Raw genomic sequence first — 19,563 nt, 5'->3', positions numbered from 1 at the left:
TTTTTTTTTTCAAGAAACTATGTGGCAACTCCACTTAAACTCCTCCAAAAAAAGGGTTCTTTGAAATGTCTACAAGCCCTAACGTATGTACATGTATGTATGTAAATTCATGTAAAACTGGATTTCAAAAATTACTTGATTCTTAAAAAAATAATATGGCAACCCTACCCACAAGTGTTTCAAGATTTAAAAAAAAAAACGTTTTATTTTCATATGTATGTTTTTTTTTTGAAATTCCTTCATCTCGACAATATGGCAACCCTAGTTATGAAAACAAATTGTTTTATTTTTAAGAAGGTACATTTTTTTTTTAATTAGATTTATCATTTTTGTAAAATTTTATCAAAAAATGCTACCAACATTATAAGAAAAAATACAAACCCCTTCCACTTATTAATTACTTTATTAAAAAAATAGACTTGATTTTATAAAACAAAAGAAATGCTCGCTTAAAATTCCACCGTCAAAAAATTATTACATAAATATTTGTAAATATAAAATATTCTATGGCAACCCTATCAGCTAATTATATTTTCAAATTCAAATTAAATACACTCGGTAGTCCTTTTTTCTACAAATAAGCATATATATGTAAGTAACATTAAGAGATTTTACGCTAATTCTAAATTTCAACTTGAAACATTCTTTTCTGCAAAACAGTGTTCGTCAGGTAACCCAAAGTGGGTTGTTTTAGTTTACACTCCCAAGTCGCTCACTTTGATCGCCTATGCAGCGCTCAGTTCATTGCCGTAGCGGAACTCACCACAGTGAACGAGCCAAGCAGTAAGAAGAAGCACAGTAAACAAAATTAGTCGGCATAGTGAAAATCGCTAAAAGCACGTGGTTGCGAGAAAAAGTGCAATTTAATAGCAATAAACAACATAAAAGGAAAAAAATCGCGAGTGCGTGAAACAATAAACCAAAACAATTACGTGTAATAATAGTGTGTAAGTATGTGCGGTGATATTTATTTACTCAATAGCAATCGTTGTTTACAAAGTGCAAATGAAATGTGAAAAGTGTCGCGTGCGGAAATCAAGTGTGGTATTTTAAGATAAATAAATTGGCGTGAGAGGTTATAAAGTGTGCTATTTTAAAATGAAAAGGTATGTGGAAGAGGGAAATATATATGTATGTATGTAATCACTGCCGTAAAGGAGCGCGCCAGTGTCTAAGAATTGAAGCGCCCTACGCTGAAAGTGGGCGCCCCTCGCAGCAAGTGACGACGGCAGCAACTTCTTAAGTGGCTGACAGAAGTCGGAAGAAATTTAGAATAAAGTGCAAAAAAAAACAGAATACAACGCTGCGGGCGCGCGAGCTGAGGCTGTTCAACAACGACGACGACGCCGACGAAGGAGTTGCAATGACGAAGGAAGCAAAGGTAGGAACTGTTGGCTACAATATTTATATATATTTTCACGCTTTTGTTTTTGTTGGCTACTATATTTATTTGTATATTTATTTTTGCAACAATAAAAAAAAAGCGCAGTAGCGCAGTGTGAGCCAAGGAAAGAAAAATCAAGCTACGCAAAAATTTGGTGCTGAAGCGCTGAATAGTGAAAGAGGCGCAGGCAGTCCAAATAAAAAGCAAATTTAAAAGGAACAAATATAATGGTTAAGAGCGAAAAATAAAACACATGAAATGGCGAAACAAAGCAAATATAAATAGGAAAAGTGTGAAAAATAAACAATAAATAACAAAGAAAATAAATCGGTAGAAAAATTCGCCCGGCTTTTGTGAAATTCTCTCGCGCCACATACAGGAAACACTTGTTTGACTTATGGCAACAGGAAGGATGCAGCTAAAGTGGCAAAAGCACCTGTGCGCGTCAGCAAACTCCCACATACATGCACACTTTGCGGGCCGTCTCGTAATAACAAAGAATGCACGGGTGTGTGTGTGTGTATGTGTACGCGAAGAACCGCAAATGGCGTGCTCACGAAAAAACGGGTTAAGAGAAAGCATAAAAAATACGCCATGCAAGCAATAACAATAATATATTACAAAGCTTTGGCGGACAAAAGAGAGCAAAGGATTTGTTTGTGGGGAGGTATGCGGAGCGCGGAAAGAGAGCGCAGCTGGAATGGAGGCAATTGCGCTGCAGTGAAGTAAAAAAAAAAATTGTGTTTGTGGCGCTAAAAGTGTTGCAGTTGTTTGTTGGGAGGCGGCGCTGGTGGAAGCCCACTAACGGTGGGAGAGCCTGGTAGGACGTGGCACCTTTGTACGAGCGTGTGAGTGTGACGCGGACTATTTGCTGCTGCTGGTGTTGAAATGCAAAATTGTCACCTGCTGGACAGACAACAAAAGCCGTTTACCAGCTCGCTGACACGCCGCGCCCGGCTGTCAGCCGGCATTTACTTAGCTGTGGGTGTAAACAACACTTTACGGATTATGTTACTACCATGTGTCTGTGACGCTAGGATAATAACGACAGGAATAACAACGTTGAACAAATTGCATGAAGACGACGTTGCGGCGCGATGGATGGGCGAAGAAATATATTTGAGCACATGTTTTGGTTGCACAAGAAAGAGGCGTGCAAGAGGGGAGTGGTCCCAAGTTGCTTGAATATATTTAATTTGCAGTAGCATTATGAAACTTGATGCCTTGAGAAAATCTTACGCGAAAAATTAAGTGCAGTACTAAAGCTATAGAGCAACAAGTAATTTTTTAAGCAAAAAACAAAACCGACCTCAATTCTAATATAAAAATTTAAGATTATCGTTAATTTCTTCATGGTCCGATTATCGGATTTAAACCAAATTAATACGAGATTACCTGTGAGGTAACACCTTTCCTTAAAAAAAAGAATTATAGAAATAACATACACAAAAAAATAAAAAAAATAAATAAAATAAAATAAAAAATCCGACGAATTGATAACCTTTCTCCTTTTTGTGAAGTCCCTTAAAACTGAAGGCGTAACTGTAAGCAAATCATAGTCATGCCACGGTTGCATAGAAATATTTTCGTAATTGGAGGCCTTAGTTTAATTTTGATGCTACCAATGCTACATTCCTAGTGTATCAAATTTAAGAAAACTGCATGTGAATAGTAGTGGCCAAGAAATTTTTACACCTGGTGTGTCACAGCCTGCTGTCTCACTCTTTCCTCACGAAATAATGAAATGGACATATATTTCTGTTGCAAACATCCGTTATCTTGTGCACTTAACAGAAAACTTTAGAGAACCGTAGCAAATTTGCTAAGAACTCCATACGGTCTTAAGGAAATTTGGCACAAGAAAATTTCTTCACCATTTCCTTAGCGTTTTTTATATGGAGTTTTCGCTGTTCTTGATAGCTTTATTCTAACCTTAAGAGAGAAGACTTCACCACGGAATTCTAGCCTTAAAGAGTATTTTATAATTTTATCAATAATTTCCTACAGGATACAATTTTGTAATTAAAATCACGGTAAGATAATCAATTTCATGTCTCATCTTCACTCGCACTCTTAATCATATTTTTCTTGTCTGCTTTTTCAAGGAAGCCATAGCTCTCACAGACACTGCCTCGTCACCGTGATGCTTAGAAATAATTGAAAATTAAGCAAAGCCATAAGAAATGTTTAATCTTTGTGAAAGATAATGAATGCAAGAAAGTGAGATTACTTTCCTGGTATATAGTATATGTATTTGGTAAACATATGTATAAGCTTTGTGTTCTGGCGAAACGTGTCGCACGTGTCATTGTAATTATATGGTGAAATGGCCTACAACCAGCTTCGCGGCTCAATTTTTACATAAACATAAACTACACTCAGCAGCCTAAAATTCAACCATATCCTTTGGAATTTGATTCTTTACTTTCATTCGTGAGACAATTGTTTCATCTAAGTTCAGGTGCAGAACCAATGACTTAGAAGTAGCCGCTTTTTGGTACAGTTTGAGTATCCCTACACCAATCCCACTAGAAAAAAGCTGTATTGGAAAATAAAAATCTGCTGGGAACATATCCTGGTATTCGGCTTATATAAGTGGTCGTTACTGATATGAAAATTGTTAAACTTTAAAGCTACCATCTGCCAGTGAATGCAGCTGCAAGCGTTGACTCAGCTTAGAGGAAGTGACTCGTTATATATAGATGAGGCTCTCCATTAAATTTTCGCAAGAATAAGGGCTGCGTTCTACTCAAAACCCTTCATTTCAAAAGCCTTATACAGGGTTTCAAAATTAGATGCAACTTTTTAAGGTGCCCCAGAAATAACTCAACCTAAAACGCTTAATCGCTTGTAGCAAGATTGAAGAGGAAGAAGTATGAGACGCAATGTAAATCACTAATCAGTCGACTAAGCCAGCTACATAATTCTAAAGTCTTCTGATTTTAATATGTATATATATATATGTATTTAGGCTACTAATGACACCTAGTGCCTAAAGGTATGCTACATCCCAAGCATTTGGTATCAAACCGAATATAAAGCACGTTTGTAAATACAAATTTCATATTAGAAATTATTTATGCACATGCACTTCTCAACTGCCGCAGAACAAAACCTAGTAAAGTAGTAGTAGTTTCAGCATACAGAGCTGGTTCAAGGGTTACCATTGGCCACAGCGCCTACCCACATTTTTGAACTTACATATCGACTGCTGAGTGGAAGATCGACCTATCTCGGCAGCCAGTTCGAAAACGCCCTATCTCAAAAAAATTTCTCAAGAACGCCCTATTTCAAAATTTTATTGAAAACACTCTATCTCAGAATTTGGATGAAGAACGCCCTATTTTAGAATACGATTCGAAAAGTTTTTGAGCTAGGGCGTTTTAAAACTGGCTGTAGAGATAGGTCGATCTTCCACTCAGCAGTCGATATGTAAATACATAACCGGTGCTCAACAAACACGCTTGAGGCATCCCCAAAAGCTCCTCCAGAGTTTTCTAAACGGCGAAGCCATAGCGCTATAAGCCGTAGGAACTCTGCATGACTTACAACCACGCAGAGATGGTAACTGATGATTATCATTGGACCCAGCGCCTACCCAACACATTTTCGCTTGAATAAATTTGTGTGTAAATAGATTCAACCTGGTCCTTAGTAATTCAATATGTAAGGTGCTATCTCATTGATTACACTGTGCGACGAGATAAAAAAAAAACACGAAATACACACGAAACAAAAAATTAAAAAAAAAATTAAAATTTTTTGAAATCGGACAAAAACTACTCCGCCAAAATATTGCTAGCGTTGAGTTTTCTGAAATTACCTTTAAGTGGGTGCAGCGCAAAGAGCATCGTTTTCTCGTCTACACCGGGACTCTCTGTTCTCTTAAGATGAGATCAAGATAGCGGCATCAGATGAAGTTCGAACCAGAAGTTAACTCATGCGGAAGTAACGGGAACTCGAGCTCGCTTTTTTGAGACCTTCTCCGGTCTACCAAAGGAATTTTCTTTAGCTCGTGCCTACACACTTTTCATACATTTGGCGCTGCTTTTCCTCTTAACTACCTAACCAGTAGTTTCGCCCGCTTATCTAAAGTCTGTGAAAGTGTAAACAAAAAAAAAACTTTTTCAATAGTTTATTTGCGTCGCATATTTTGCTGCTTGAAGCGATACACTTTCGAACTTCTAAAATTGTGAACCATAATCCGTTTATGCCGCCTATACAAAATAATAAAATTCAATACCACGCCATCAACATAGCAATTTATAAACGCTTCAGCGGCTAAAAGCCATTCACTGTTTCCAAATGGCAAAGATTGTATGAAAAATTCGACGCAATAGTATTTATTAAAAAATTCACGCAATCTGTCAACTGCTTTTAGGCACTTTTTTGTTATACATATTTTTTTCCAACAACAATTCACGTCATAACACGCCATCGCGCACTAAGAGTCACTCAATTTTATGCGACGCTTGAATCATAAAGCATTTCTCCATGTGGGCGGGGAGCCAGCAGCATGCATATGGTGGATTGCCTGCATATTTATAGACTCACTAGCGTTGTGATAAGCTTCGCACAGCAATGGCGGAAGCGCAAACAACTCGCGCTAGAACTGTTAGCAAGAAAGCGCGCGAAATATTCAACGCAGAAAAAGAAAAAATGGAAACATCGCCATAGAATGAACAGTAGCCTGCATACTACGCAGCGCCACACACACACACACACACACGCACTCATACACAAATCGTTGCATACAAACAGGCGCGCAAGCATACTTCACGCAAGTGTCAATACACTGCACTCAACTTGAGTCGTTTTGCCGAGAAGTGTAGGTACGCGAGTATTATTCGCCGTCTCGCCTGGCAGGTGGTCTCTGGCAATTTAATGCTACCAAAACAACACAGCGGGAGTAAGCTGCTGCCTCTATTCATAAGCCCATTAGTATGTATGTATTTATGCTCACATACATACACACACACACACACTCGAGCAAATGCTTGCAAATTTTCGGTAGTAAATTTCAAAAGAAACGAAATTCCAACGAGCAAACTAAAGTGATTTCTGAAGTTTGGCACTTTTTGCCATTTTGTCTGTCAACTTCGCAGCGTAGCTGTGTCACAGTGTATGTATGTGCGCATATGTGAAGTCCCGTATGTGTGCGTGTTAGTGCATAATTTCGCAGTAGAGCGACGCCTAGAAATCAATTTGGCAGGCAATTCTCGTTTTGAATATGCAAAAGGTGCCAAGCGAGGCGCTGCTGTCGATGTTAGCTGGCAGCTAAAGCACCATAAACCAACAAAAAAAAAAGGTAGAAGACTATGTATGGATGTTTGTGAACTCACATGCATACAAATATATCTATGTATGAATCTCGAGTTGGATATGCGTTTTGTGCTAGTTTATATAACACAAATGAATTTTCTTAGCGCTGGCAGCGCATGTGTGTGTTTTGAATTGAAAATTGATTTCATACTCTAACACCCAGTTTAGGAAAAGCTACATTTTCTTGCTATTTAGTCAAAAAAAAAAAAAAAAGTTTGCTGTAGGCTTCCGCACGAAATGAATTTCTAATTATTTTATCCATCAGCAAAAAGTGTTGAGGTTTGATTTCTGATAAACTTGCATACACACATACATTACACGCATGCACTTTGCACTTTTATTAGTTTAGACATTCCAAAGTGCAAGCAATTACCAGTTCGAGAGCTTGGCATCTTTTAGTACACAATTCTGCGAAAAACACGACCAGCAATTTAGGGAAGCGAAGCTCATCAACAACTAATTGCTGCAAGCAGTTGTTGCTGATGCTGTTGAAAATTTTATGCTAGAAATTAAATTAAAAATTCACTCAATAGGCTCTGGGCTAACAAAACTAGGCAAACTAAGTTGCCAATGGTACTTAAAAACTTAAAAAATGCTTTCTGGCTAAATTTTAATTATCTAGTGCAAAGTACAATGTTTTTAAGCCGGGAAAAAATGTAATCAATATTTGTAGCATTTAATAACTATCTACATTCTCTAAAACACTCGCACCGTGATTTTAAAACAATTGGCGCCTAAAAGTATGCACCGAAACATTAACAAACGTTCACTACTTTGTGTACTTCTCAAATGCTTAAAGTCAGCAATTATTAAATTATTTAATAACTTGCTGATATCCTCAATCATATAAAAAAGCTCCAAAAGATGTTGCTCAGGAGCACCAGCGCCTCTAATATTACCCCGTTTGACTCTGGATGACCATTCACTATTAGCCATATCCGCCTATAAATTTTTTGTTTTATAATTTTTTTTATTGTATTAATCGGATCTTGCTCTTCCACTCTTTCTATACTTTTCTTCGTCTTTGACTCAGTGCTGCACATTTTTAGGCCCGGCATAGGGTTGAAACATTAAAAATTACTGGTAAAACTTTTCCAAATGTTAATCACGTTTACAATACTTGGCGTATAGGTGGCAGCACTTATCGAACAAATTTTCAAACTAAAGCTTTCTTAAAACTCTTTCCTTTTACATTCATATTTTAATATTTCGATAAACATGTGTATGATTTAATTAAATTCGACTGTTTAAAAAAGTGGCAACGCCTTTCAAGATATCTTAAAGCTAAAACCTTTTTAAACCTCATTCGTCTGACAGCCACATTATGATAGATGTTTCAATTATCTAATTAGCCTAATTCAAGTTGTATTTAATTTCCTAAAATACGTGGCAATTCTTCTAAATATATTTAAAAAATGAAGCCTTTTCAAACCCGTTTCGATGGATAGTTATCTTTTAGTAATTCTTATGACTAATTAAATAATTTTAATTCAGTTTAATTTTTAGGCTGTTGGCAACCCTCTTTAAACACCTCAAAAATTTTCTATGGCTTCAAGCTAAAGATTTCTTAACACTCTTTCCTTTGTCATCCATATTTTATTATTTCATATAACTTGCGTATGTGCATATAATTGAATTAAGTTCGTATTTTCAAATAAGTGACAATCCTCTTGAAAATATATTCAGAAGTTTTTACCTTAAACCTATTTCGCCTAACACCCATTTTGTGGAACATATTTTAATTACCTAGTTACGTTCAGCCATGTTGATTTCGATTTTTTAACAGGTGGCAATCCTCCTACATGTGGTTATGAAATAAAGCCTTTTCAAAGCTGTTTCGATTGATACACATATTCGGGGTATTCACAACGGTGTCTTAAGTATCGTATTGTTGTATGTTGTAAACTTTAAACCCCTAAAAAATATATTAAGGGGATTCGCAACGTACCATCAAAGTCATATTATGCATTCCCGCAGTGTTAGTTGGTTGTGGTTTCAAGTTATCTAGCCATTTGTTTAAGCTTTTCTCATGACATTGACAAAAATGCTTTCGCTAATTTTGATCGCCAAAAATCTCCAAAAGAATGGGAGGCGCGTCCAACCACACGCTACATTTAGCTACATATATGCCCCTTATACTGCCAGATTCGGCTTATTACAAATTATGTCTGTTACTTTTCCATGTTGTATTGTTTAGACCCCAATTCTTTTCATTTAGAGAATTTTGGTGACGGAAATTTAGCGTAGCGATTGTCAGAATTCCACTGCTATACACGTAAGCTCAAACGAGATCCATGCAGAGTCCCCAAAAAACTCCGGAAGGATGCATCAGACTAGGCCAAGCGCACTTTAAGTGCCATCAAATTTTAACTTAAGAAAGTTTTATGATATGCCAATTGAGAAGTGCATAAGCAAAAATTTCATAAATTTCATGAACAAAATTTTTGCACATGCAGCAGTGCATCGTATGCATTTGGGCGCTTGGGCGCTTGGTGTTAGTAGTCGCCTAACCATACATAATTGAGGACCGATATGTGTATGATTGTGGAATGTCCGTGCAGGTTATAGACCCCAAAAGTACCTCAGTAAATCTGATAGCAATGTAAATCTTCGAGCAGCTATAATTGAAGTTGGTGAAGGTCGATTACCTTTTGTTTTCGTATCAAAGTTTACCGCAGTATCAGTAGCCGCTGCGATATTGATTTTCCCATGCTTACGGAACAAACAATACTCTCTTCATTAGATTTTATCATACCCGATTTTATTTATTCTTTCCAACCCTGATGAGAACTGATATGATTTGATTTGATCTCTTCTTCTTGCTCTAATATGATCTGACCTTATATAAAATTACCTGACGAAACTGACATTTTCTCATAATCGTGTTAAACTTGCCTATTTTTGACCAGATCTCTACGGGTAGTTCTACCTGCTTCCGAAAAGAAAAATAGCTTTTATTTATATTCTTATCTCAACGAAAGAAGTATTAATCTGGCAACCCCACACGCTATGGTTCAAGCATTCAGTAAACCATAAAAACTGCAGCGCCAACTTAAACTGCCAATAAGTGAACTTTAAATGGCCACAGGCGAAGACAACAAAAGTACAAACAAACAAGTAAATAACGGTGGTGGTCAAAAGCAAAAGCAATAAAGGCAACAGCAAAAAAAAAAAACAAAGGCAAAGCCACGTTACGACAAGCAACAAAATGGAGCATTGACGACAACATCCATCGATGACGCCAGCAAGAAAATCAAAAAAGCGTTGAACAGAGTGACGATAGCGATAATTACTAGACAGGCAAGGAGAGAGAGGTAGAAGCATGGCAGGAGATGTTGGTTAGGTGTAGGATGATGCAATAGTAGCGGAAGAAAATTGGGAGAGGAGCTTTGTTAGTGTGTGCAGAATCAAACGATAAAGCAGCGCTGCTCCTGCCATTTTGGCGTTTGGCTAACTGTCTGTTTTCACTCAACGAGCGGAATGCGAGCGAAAATGTGCGCGAGTGTGCTTGAAGTGGCGTGGCGTAGGCGGAGTGTCGCTGGCTGAATGCGCAGGAAGTGTGATAATTACGTATGACTGTTGAACGCTGATGCACATCCTGGCAGTAGCACCAGCAGCTGCTGCCATAGCAACGCCAGCGACAACAAAAGCACCAGCAAAAACGAATACACATCTGCGGTTGCTGCCGCCTCCTATGTCGACTTCTGTACCCTGCGTATCTGCAGCGGCACCAACAGCGCAGCAGCGTCTCCATTTCCGATGGCATAGTAATCAGTCGACACTCGGTAGTCGTCTGTCGTCTGTCGTCTGCTCTTTGGCTTGCGGCGCTGGCAGCAATGTAGCAAAAAATGTAATTATGCCCGCTCGCTCGATTTGCAAGAAATGCAATTTTCCGCAAAACGCAAAACGCGCTGGAGGCGGACAACGGCAACAAGTCGTTGATGGTCGTTGGGACAGGGAGGCATGTGGAAAGGAAATGCAGCAAAGCCGCAACCGGCAGAAAATCAATTCGAATTCTCGCCTTTGGCTCTGTCTGTGCGCCGCCGATGCTGAATAAACTACCTCATAAGTGACTACGCCTGCGTGTGTGCGTGTGTGTGTGTGTATGTGAGCTACTGTTCACAGCATGTCATGTGGCAATGTGGCAAGATTACAACATTGATGTTGCCATTTATTATATTACTTACACGTGTGCATGCGTGTTGGTGTGACTGTGTGCGAATGTGGCGGTTCGTTAGGTTAGTCAGGTTACAGCCGTCACTTGCTGCTTGCGTTGGTGAGAAATCATCAACTACCAGCCACCATTTACATGCATAATTATGTATGTATGTATGTGACAGGGTATTTATAGTCTTTCATCTGCCACACCAACAACAACATCAGCAACTTTTGCGCTCTGCGGTTGTTCGACTTCAACGTTGGCCTGAATAAATCAGGACTCTGAGCCAATTGAGTTGTCTGTGTGGCAATGCGCGCGACTTGCTTGCTAGCGTGGCGTGTTGATCCATCGCATATGCAGACGTCAGGCAGGAAGAGGTGGCAAGTAGGCATGATGTATGTGCATAAATGTGGTGTGTGTATGAATGTATTTGGCTGTATGCATATGCATGTAGGAAAAAAAAAAACATTTTTGATTTTCCTCCTTCGGATTGCCGTGCAGTTCTGGCTATGCTTCAGTTTTCACACAATTCGGACCACAGTGGCGTGTAATAAAATAGCATAATGCAACTAATACTGCAAAAAACAATAACAGTTGATTAAATTTTTTTTAACAAACTCCAAGGTCTCACCACAAAGGCAATGCAACGCGACTTTTTGCCCTGCAAATAGCGTAACTAATTGATTCCCATAATCAGGCCTAGGCGACACCCGAGCACCATTATGGTTGCGTCACGATGTCGACGGCGAAAATGAATCGTCAGTTGCGTCCTGGCCCAGGCCTTCTCATAACCAATGAGTTTGTCCTCATCTGAACGCAACCGATTGAATTTGTCCGGTCCGGTCTAATCAAGTGTGGTTTGAACTCATTTGATCTCTTCTAATGTGTTCAGATCTAATTTGAGCTCTCGCCTCATCTGGCACAGTATAGTATTGGATTTCACGCGGTCTTGCCGAACCGTGCCTGTTCTGGTCTAATCGAGTCTATATAGCGTGATCTAATCGCATCTGGTCATGTCTGCTGTGATCTTGTTAGGTGTACTCTGGATTACTCTATTCGTAATTTCACAAAGGGCCTCACGATTTTCAGTGCAAATACTTGAGCTTGAACTCACTTCAACAATAATTTAGTGAGGTCTATAAATGACTATTTTCTCTTCACTACAATCATTTTCCACAACACTGTCTCATCAGCGCTAAACTTCTTCAAAGGCAAGTACGTAAATTTCTCGAAAGTCTCAACCTTTGTGACAGGCACAATAATGAAACTTCTCGTGAGTGCCACTAAACCGCCACCCGTCGCATACGCAACCAATAAATAGCGCAAACGTTCTTAGCCAAATCAAGTTTAAGCGAAACTTTCCGACAAACTTTGCACCGATGGCATTTTCAGCTCGAATTTCGTAAATTGAGCGAAAGTTTTGTTTGTGGTCAAATGGTATTGCTGCACGCGCTGCCAATAGTTGCCACAGTGACTGAGTACCGCATACGACCGCGCATGTTTGCATGTCTGTGTGTACTATTGTAGCCGTTATTGACTTAAATCCTCGACTCAATGCGACTCACCGCACGCGTATGGGGATCTATTAGAAATAAACCGAGCGCATTGTCACTGCGGACGTTCGGCGAAAACTTTCAAATTGGAAAATTTTGACAGATTTGTGGTGGAAAGGTTTAAGAAATGCCATCAACTAACTAACTGTGCCTGCAAAGCTTACGGGCGGCTTAAGTGCAAACATACATACAGGTTTGCTCCACTGTAAGGGCTGCTACATGCATGTGTACATATTTATGTACATATGTAGGTGGCAAGCATGCATTTGGTGGCGTGTGGGAGTGCTTGCGTGTGCCGGTATTAGAGCGAGTTGCAAGTGCAGCATTGTGCTTCTGGTGAAAGTTTAGTTGTTGTTATTGTTGTATGTGTGCACGAAAATCTTGGAGTTTAATGCTGCGAGGCTGGAGTTGAAAGATTAACGTTGCTTAAGGGATTACACCACCCTAACTTCCGAAAAAAAATTACTTAACAAATAAATTTTTTTTCTGACGTAGATATGAAATTTATAAATCAAAACGTTTATTTCACATTATAAAAAGTACATATTTAAAAATAATTGCCAAAAAATGTTGAATTTTATTAAATGGCGGAATATAGGGGAAAAATGAAAAAAAAATAAAAATCTGCAAAACGAAAATGTTTAGTTAATCAAAGGCGGAACTTAAGAACGAGACATCGAATCCCCATCCCAAGTGTATGTAAGATTTTTTAAAATTTTATTTTAAATTTTAAATTTGAAACTTTTTTTTGTTCAACTCCTTAAAGGGCTTTTTGCAGCTCTCCTGAAAAATCACAAGAAAAATATTTTTCATTAGTTTTGTTGGTTGAAAAGTACCTTGTTTCTGATTAAAATTTTCTTGAAGAAATAAATATTCTAGCATTTTTTTTCTTGAGAGCTGCAAACTGATTTCAGAAATTTTGATAGAAGAAAATTTATTTTCCTTTTCTTGTGCGAAACAAGAAACACAAAATTACGAAAAATGAAAAAATTGTTTTTTAATTTTTCCACATTTTTCGTTAAAAAGTGTTGTATAATTTTAATTTTTGAAACGTTAAATAATTTAAATTTTTTTAAGATCTAACTAAATAATGCAAAATAGCATAAAAATGTATACAGTGAGCATAAAAACATGCACTTATGTAAATATCAAAATAATTGTGAAAAATTCAAACACAATTTTTTTTCATTTTCCACACTTTTAGTAATTTTTTTTATTATTACATTTTTTTAATTGTTATTTTGATAATTTTCTTCCTAACATCACTGCTCTTTACTCCATACATAATATGGCTTAAAAAATTTAGTCTCTCCATTTTGTTTTAACACTTGATTTATTTATTTAGTTGAAATTTATTTTCCACTTCTCGAAAAAATTTAACTTTGTATTACTTACTCCACCGATTTTTATTACTTTCTGCAATATACTTATATGAATACAAAATTTTGTCACCTTTTTAAAGCCGCTTCAGCACATTTTGTGCCCACTCTTTTCACTTATAAAATGCCATACACAAGTTTTTGTTATGAATACGCAACTATGTTGTAAGAAAACCTCTGCAAATCCTTTGCATGTATGCGAAAAATATTGAGCGTTACTTTTGCTAAATATGTATTTATGCATATCCAGCACGGACGCAAACACACGCTCTTAAATATACAGAAGAAGTGTAAAAGTGAAAATGCAGAAATAAATAAAAATACAAAAAACGAGTAAAAATAGCTGTGGAAACATGCGAGCTACATACTGTAGCCTACAGCCTTAAAAAATAGCCAATAAAAGTCAACTACAGTGAAAGCTTACAAGCGTGTTTATATGTATGTAAGTGCGCTTTATGGATTTGCGTCCACGTATAAGCAAATTTATCGGAGAATTTTTTTTTTACTTTTTTATAGGTGTTTATGTATGAAAATATGATTACTTACATATATATTTTTCCGTTAAATGTTACCTGCTTTTCGACACTATCTAGAAATAAGCCATTGTTGATACAAAAGCGCCAATAAGCCGGCTTTTCATCGCCAGCCCAAAAAGTATCCATTATGAATGAAGATTTTAATCTGTCCCGCAAATGCGTTTAATTTTCGAGATACATAATTGGATCATAAATTTTCATGTACTTCATTTAATTGCTGGTCGCTTTACCAACCCACTATCGCTCCATAGCTCAGGCTCTTTCTCTCACTCTGCTCAGCCTCCAGCTACAATCCGACAAATACCCAAGTGCGCACTAAACTAACAACGCATATTTTACCACTAAACTCGAATATGTTTTTCGAAATGTGAAAAGTTTTAGACTAACTTTTCGGCACTCACTCATTCTCGCTCCCATACGCACAGCCACAAGCACAGGTTGCCATCAATGTACTCACTCATTCATTCAGTCATTCGTAGCGTACTCGTCGTACTCGTGGCTGACTCGACGTTGTCACTTTGCGTGCACTTTTCATGCTCCTTAACGTTGTTGCTGCCACTTTTTCGGCCGTTGTTGTTGCTGCTATTGCTGCTGTTGTTGTTGATGAAACGAATATAAATATAGTTGGAAAGTAAAGGTTTCAAAAAAGTTCACAACCAGATTTACATAGTCAACGCGACGAGTGTAGTGAAGTGGTGAAGCGAAGTAAGGCTTATGGAAGAATGAGAAAGCGAGAGTGTCTATGAATGTGAAATGAAGCGCAGTGTGACGTTGACGGTCGCCAAAAGTCTAGTGAACTACAAGTATTATACGTGTTTGTGTGTGTGTGTGTGTGTCTCATTTAGTTGTGCGACCGCAAACGACTTGCGGAAATGTTAAAATGTGTGTGGTTTTTCTCTGGCTTTTCTTTTTGTTTTCCAATGTGCGTCATTTAAATTCAAATTAAAATTTTCACCATAAATAGTTATATAAGCGGGTGTTTAATTTAACTTTTTGCCATCAAACGCTCAGCGCTCGCATACGCACTCACACACACACACACACACACAGCAGCGCACACAAATACATCTCCTACAAGAGGTTTGACATAAAATATTGCCACAAACCGCTATGTCAAAATTAAATGTTCCTCAGCTGCACATTAAATTGCTGATCCTAAAAGTATGCTACGCTCATGTGTTGTCTATATACATAATTATTCGAGCATGAACGTTGACTTTGTTTGAAGTACTTTTAGGGTTAACATACTTTTAGGTGGCGGCTGTAAGTAATTAAATGCTTGAACAACACTTGCTTGAAACTCATGAATATTTTATTGGAAAATAAATTGGAAAAATTTTATATATCAATTTTATGTTAAAAGCGATAGGATAGAAAATTTTTCGATACGGTATATCTTGATTGTGTGAAGGTTTTAGTTAGTTTAAATAAATTATTAAGCTTTATAGGCATAGCATGACTTATTTACTTATTTGTCAAAAAGTATGAATTTTTGGTGCTCAAGAAAACTGAATTACCAACTTACCCTGGGATTCAGTACGCAGTCTCTAGTCACTAATAGTGATTTTTCGTGGTGAGCATCGATTTTTAGACTATTTGGTATTCAAGTCTCTAGTCCTAAAAAAAGTCACTAATTTGTCAGCTAACTCTCCGCTGGCCACCTAAAGAAAAATATGGAGGAAAAGATTTAAGATTTCTATTTTATTTAGAAAAAAAAGCGAAAATGCAACGGGAAATAAACCAAAATTGGAAAAAAAAATGTGTTTTGTTTTTATATAAAATCTAAAAATTATTAGAGATGGGAAAAGGGTAAATACCCGGTAAAATGGGAAAATTGGGTAAAACTGGGGGAATACCTGTGTATTTACCAAAAAGGTGGGCATAAACCATGTCATAGAAAATTTGGCGAACAAATACATTGATCTGCAAAAATTAAGGAATTTTATAATAAATTTTATAAATAAAAATGCGTACACGGCAGTTGAAAAATAACAAATTAAGACTAAAAACTATGCTAAATAGACATACTTATTTTTGCAACCCGACATTATATTATGCACACATACGAAGGAACTCAAAATTTAGAATGAGGCGTTGAATGGGTAATACCAGTGGAAGTGAATGAATCATTGATGATGAAGTATGCAACTTTGACTCAAAGCATGCGACTTTATTAGAAAATATCGAAATTGTGCATAAAAATATCCGAAGCGTATCTTTTTGAGTAAAAATTATCAACTGATGTTTCATGAAGCAATTTGCAAAACTCATTGTCTTTTTTTTGCGATATCGAACTAATTATGCCAAAAAGTATGCAAAGTATGTAAGTAAAAAATATCGAGTTTGAGAATAAAATCAACCAAAGTGTCTCGTCTGTCTATCTGTCTGTATGTTTGAATGCACTTTTCACCGATGTATTTCTAGAAGTCTAACTTAAAATATAGAAAGAAAATAAATTAAAGAGTTGCCACCTGTTTGAAAATTGCAGTTTTAGTAAATTGATAAGAAAAAGTAAATACTGTAATATGGCTGTCAAAAGAAAGACGTTTAAGAAGGCTTAGAGCCTAAAATATTTTTTTGAGGGTTGCCACCTGTTTGAAAATTTTTATTAAATTAAATTAATAAGATAAGTTTAATATTGCAATATGGGTATCAAACTGAAAAGGTTTAGGTAAGTTTACTGCCGAAAATATTTTTGGGAAGCATTTCCACTTAATTGGAAAATTTTATTCAATTAAATTTATAAAATGAATGAAATATTACAAAACGGGTATCAAACAGCACAAAAACACTTTTGTTTTTTGGGTATGTGCTAGTTTGAAATAAAATATGTTACTCACCGGTATTTTTGGAACAAAGCGAATAAATGTCACATTCATGAAAATATTTTTATTTTTGCATACAAATTTTTACACTAGTCTACAAGAAATCCAACCTGTAAGATTTGTCCTTCATTCCCTATGTAAAATTTTCCGCTGATTCTGTAATTTTGTAAACTTGTGTTGTAAATGAATTCTAGTGATACACAATTGCAAGAATGTACGGACTTTGTGTTGAAAAATTTGAGAAATAATTTTTTCCTCATAGCTTTTGCTTCCATCATAGACCACAAAAGTATTTCGGTTTATTTTCGCGCTCCTTGAAAAATAAAAATCTACTCCAAAACGAGCGGCAAGGCCGCACAAGCTGACATCGATAAATCTAAATTGTAAAAAATGTATTTGCATCTTGTATTGCATACATTTAGGCGCACTGGCAGCTGATATGTGTAAATCAAAGAGTGGCATGCGAAGGCCGCACATTTACTCTCTCAAGTCAGTCTCTGTGTGTGTAGGTACATATGTGTGTGGTATACTTTTAGCACGTCGCCATCCGCACGTGCGTATCCTTTCAATTTCTTCGATTTTCAAAGCACTGAAATGAATAAATAAGTCAGTTTTTTTTACATATGCACGCGTGCGCAACCAACATACAAACACACGCGCGCGCTCTATTTACATGCAACGGCTTTGGAGCATTCGATATAATTTATTTCTATTTCTGCTGCCTTTTGCTAAGTCGCAGGTTGTTTTTTTTCTGAATTTATTTTATTTATTTATTTATTTCTCACTGCACTGCTGCTCGATGCTGCTTGCTGCCTGCTGTTTGCTCTTCACTCTTACATTGCAATATCGAAATTGCGAATTTGATGTGAAACTAATACCTTGTGTGTGTGTGTCGCGTGAAAGGATTGAGACGAAATCGAATGCGATTTGCGTTGTTTGAATTTAAACTAAACTCCGGCATTAATAATTAAGCTTTGAATTTCTCAGCGTCGGCACGTGCTTTAAATTGACTTCAATGCCGCTGCCCTTTCCGTCCGGTTGCACATTTGCTCGATTCACATATTTGTAGTATGTATGTAGTTGCTGCGTTCGCTGCGAAAATGTGAAATTAAACGCTTACTTGTCTTTGATGGCGACGTGCGCTGCAAAATCAATGAGCGTGTGCGGCACGCGTGTTTGAATGTTGTGAATACATCAATCGGTTAACTGCGCGCACACTTACACACATATGTTTCATACAACTACATGCATACATATGTATGTGTTTGTGTATGCGCTTTTACCCGCCAGTCAATCAATTTACTTTGGTTTAATTGCGCGGGCCCGATTCGCTCTTTGAGGCATTCAATCTTAATCAAGCGCGCGCCTCAGGCGCATTTGCATTGACTTGCTTTTGTATGTGTGAGTGCACAAAGTAGCTAATTACTTACATTTTCTAGCTTTTAGTGCATTCTTTCAGCACAAATCTTTGACGTGTAGCATACGAAATTGGCTTTAAGTGCATGCCAAGCGCAAAAAATAATCTAGGAAAGGTATTAGGGAAGTTAAATGAAAGAAAGTGAAGTCTGAGTAAGAGCAGAAGCACGCTTTTAGGCGCAGCAGCTTTTTAACGGAAAATCTTGCCATTTTTTCGTTTAGCCAGTCAGCTTTTCTCAAATTATTTAATAAACCGTTTGGTAAAGTCAATGTGCTTGGATTGGGGTACGAATCAAATGATAGCCGAATATTACCTTAGCATTAATTCTGCATACTTTTGGGCTCTCCAAGTAAAATGTATAGTTTTAATTGTAGGCCACATTTGATTTGATGAACAAATTTTAAACATAAATTTTTGCACATTTGCAAACTGTATATAAATTTTCGGTTATTGAAAAACTGGAAATAAATTTTTTGGAATTTCAAAAAAGGACATTACTCTTCTGTTTATTTCCAAACTGGCTATAATTTTTTGGTCATTCAAAATGTAGAAATAAAGGATTGGCATTCTAAAAAAGCCATGATTATTTATAAACCAATTTGTGTATAATTTTTCTCGTTCACATCAGCACTTTTTGTGCTTTAACGGTTTACTGCTTCTAACTGAATGCATGTGTGAATAGTCTTTAAAATGCCGAAGTTCATATTCACTTACCACCGCCAGTTTTATGGCTACTTTTTAAAGTGCCAAAAATGTAAGTCGCATTTTTTTTAGAACACCAAAAGTACTTCCAAATTAAAATTTCCAACACTTAATGTTGTTTTCAACTATTTTTGAACAGCTTTTGAATGGACAAAAATTATGTTCAGTTTTTAAGTGACTAAAACTTAGAGTCCACTTTATAAATTATAAAAATTTATGTTCAGGTTTTTTAGTTACCAACAATTTTGTACAGTTTTTAAAATGACTGAATATTAAGTACGGTCTT

The 19,563-nt window shown here is 36.8% G+C and overlaps 1 protein-coding gene across 1 annotated transcript in view; it reads left to right on the top strand.

Annotated features, from left to right (window-relative positions):
• Positions 1 to 19,563, top strand: part of LOC118748456 — a gene marked incomplete in the record, with an annotated part of 159,380 nt that overhangs the window by 138,891 nt on the left and 926 nt on the right.

This window comes from Rhagoletis pomonella, unplaced genomic scaffold (assembly GCF_013731165.1).
Source record: "Rhagoletis pomonella isolate Grant_MI unplaced genomic scaffold, Rhpom_1.0 Rhpom_scaffold_00013, whole genome shotgun sequence".
NCBI classification, from domain to species: Eukaryota; Metazoa; Arthropoda; class Insecta; order Diptera; family Tephritidae; genus Rhagoletis; species Rhagoletis pomonella.
Note: the sequence above shows the minus strand (reverse complement) of the source record. Positions and strands in the feature narration are given on the sequence as shown.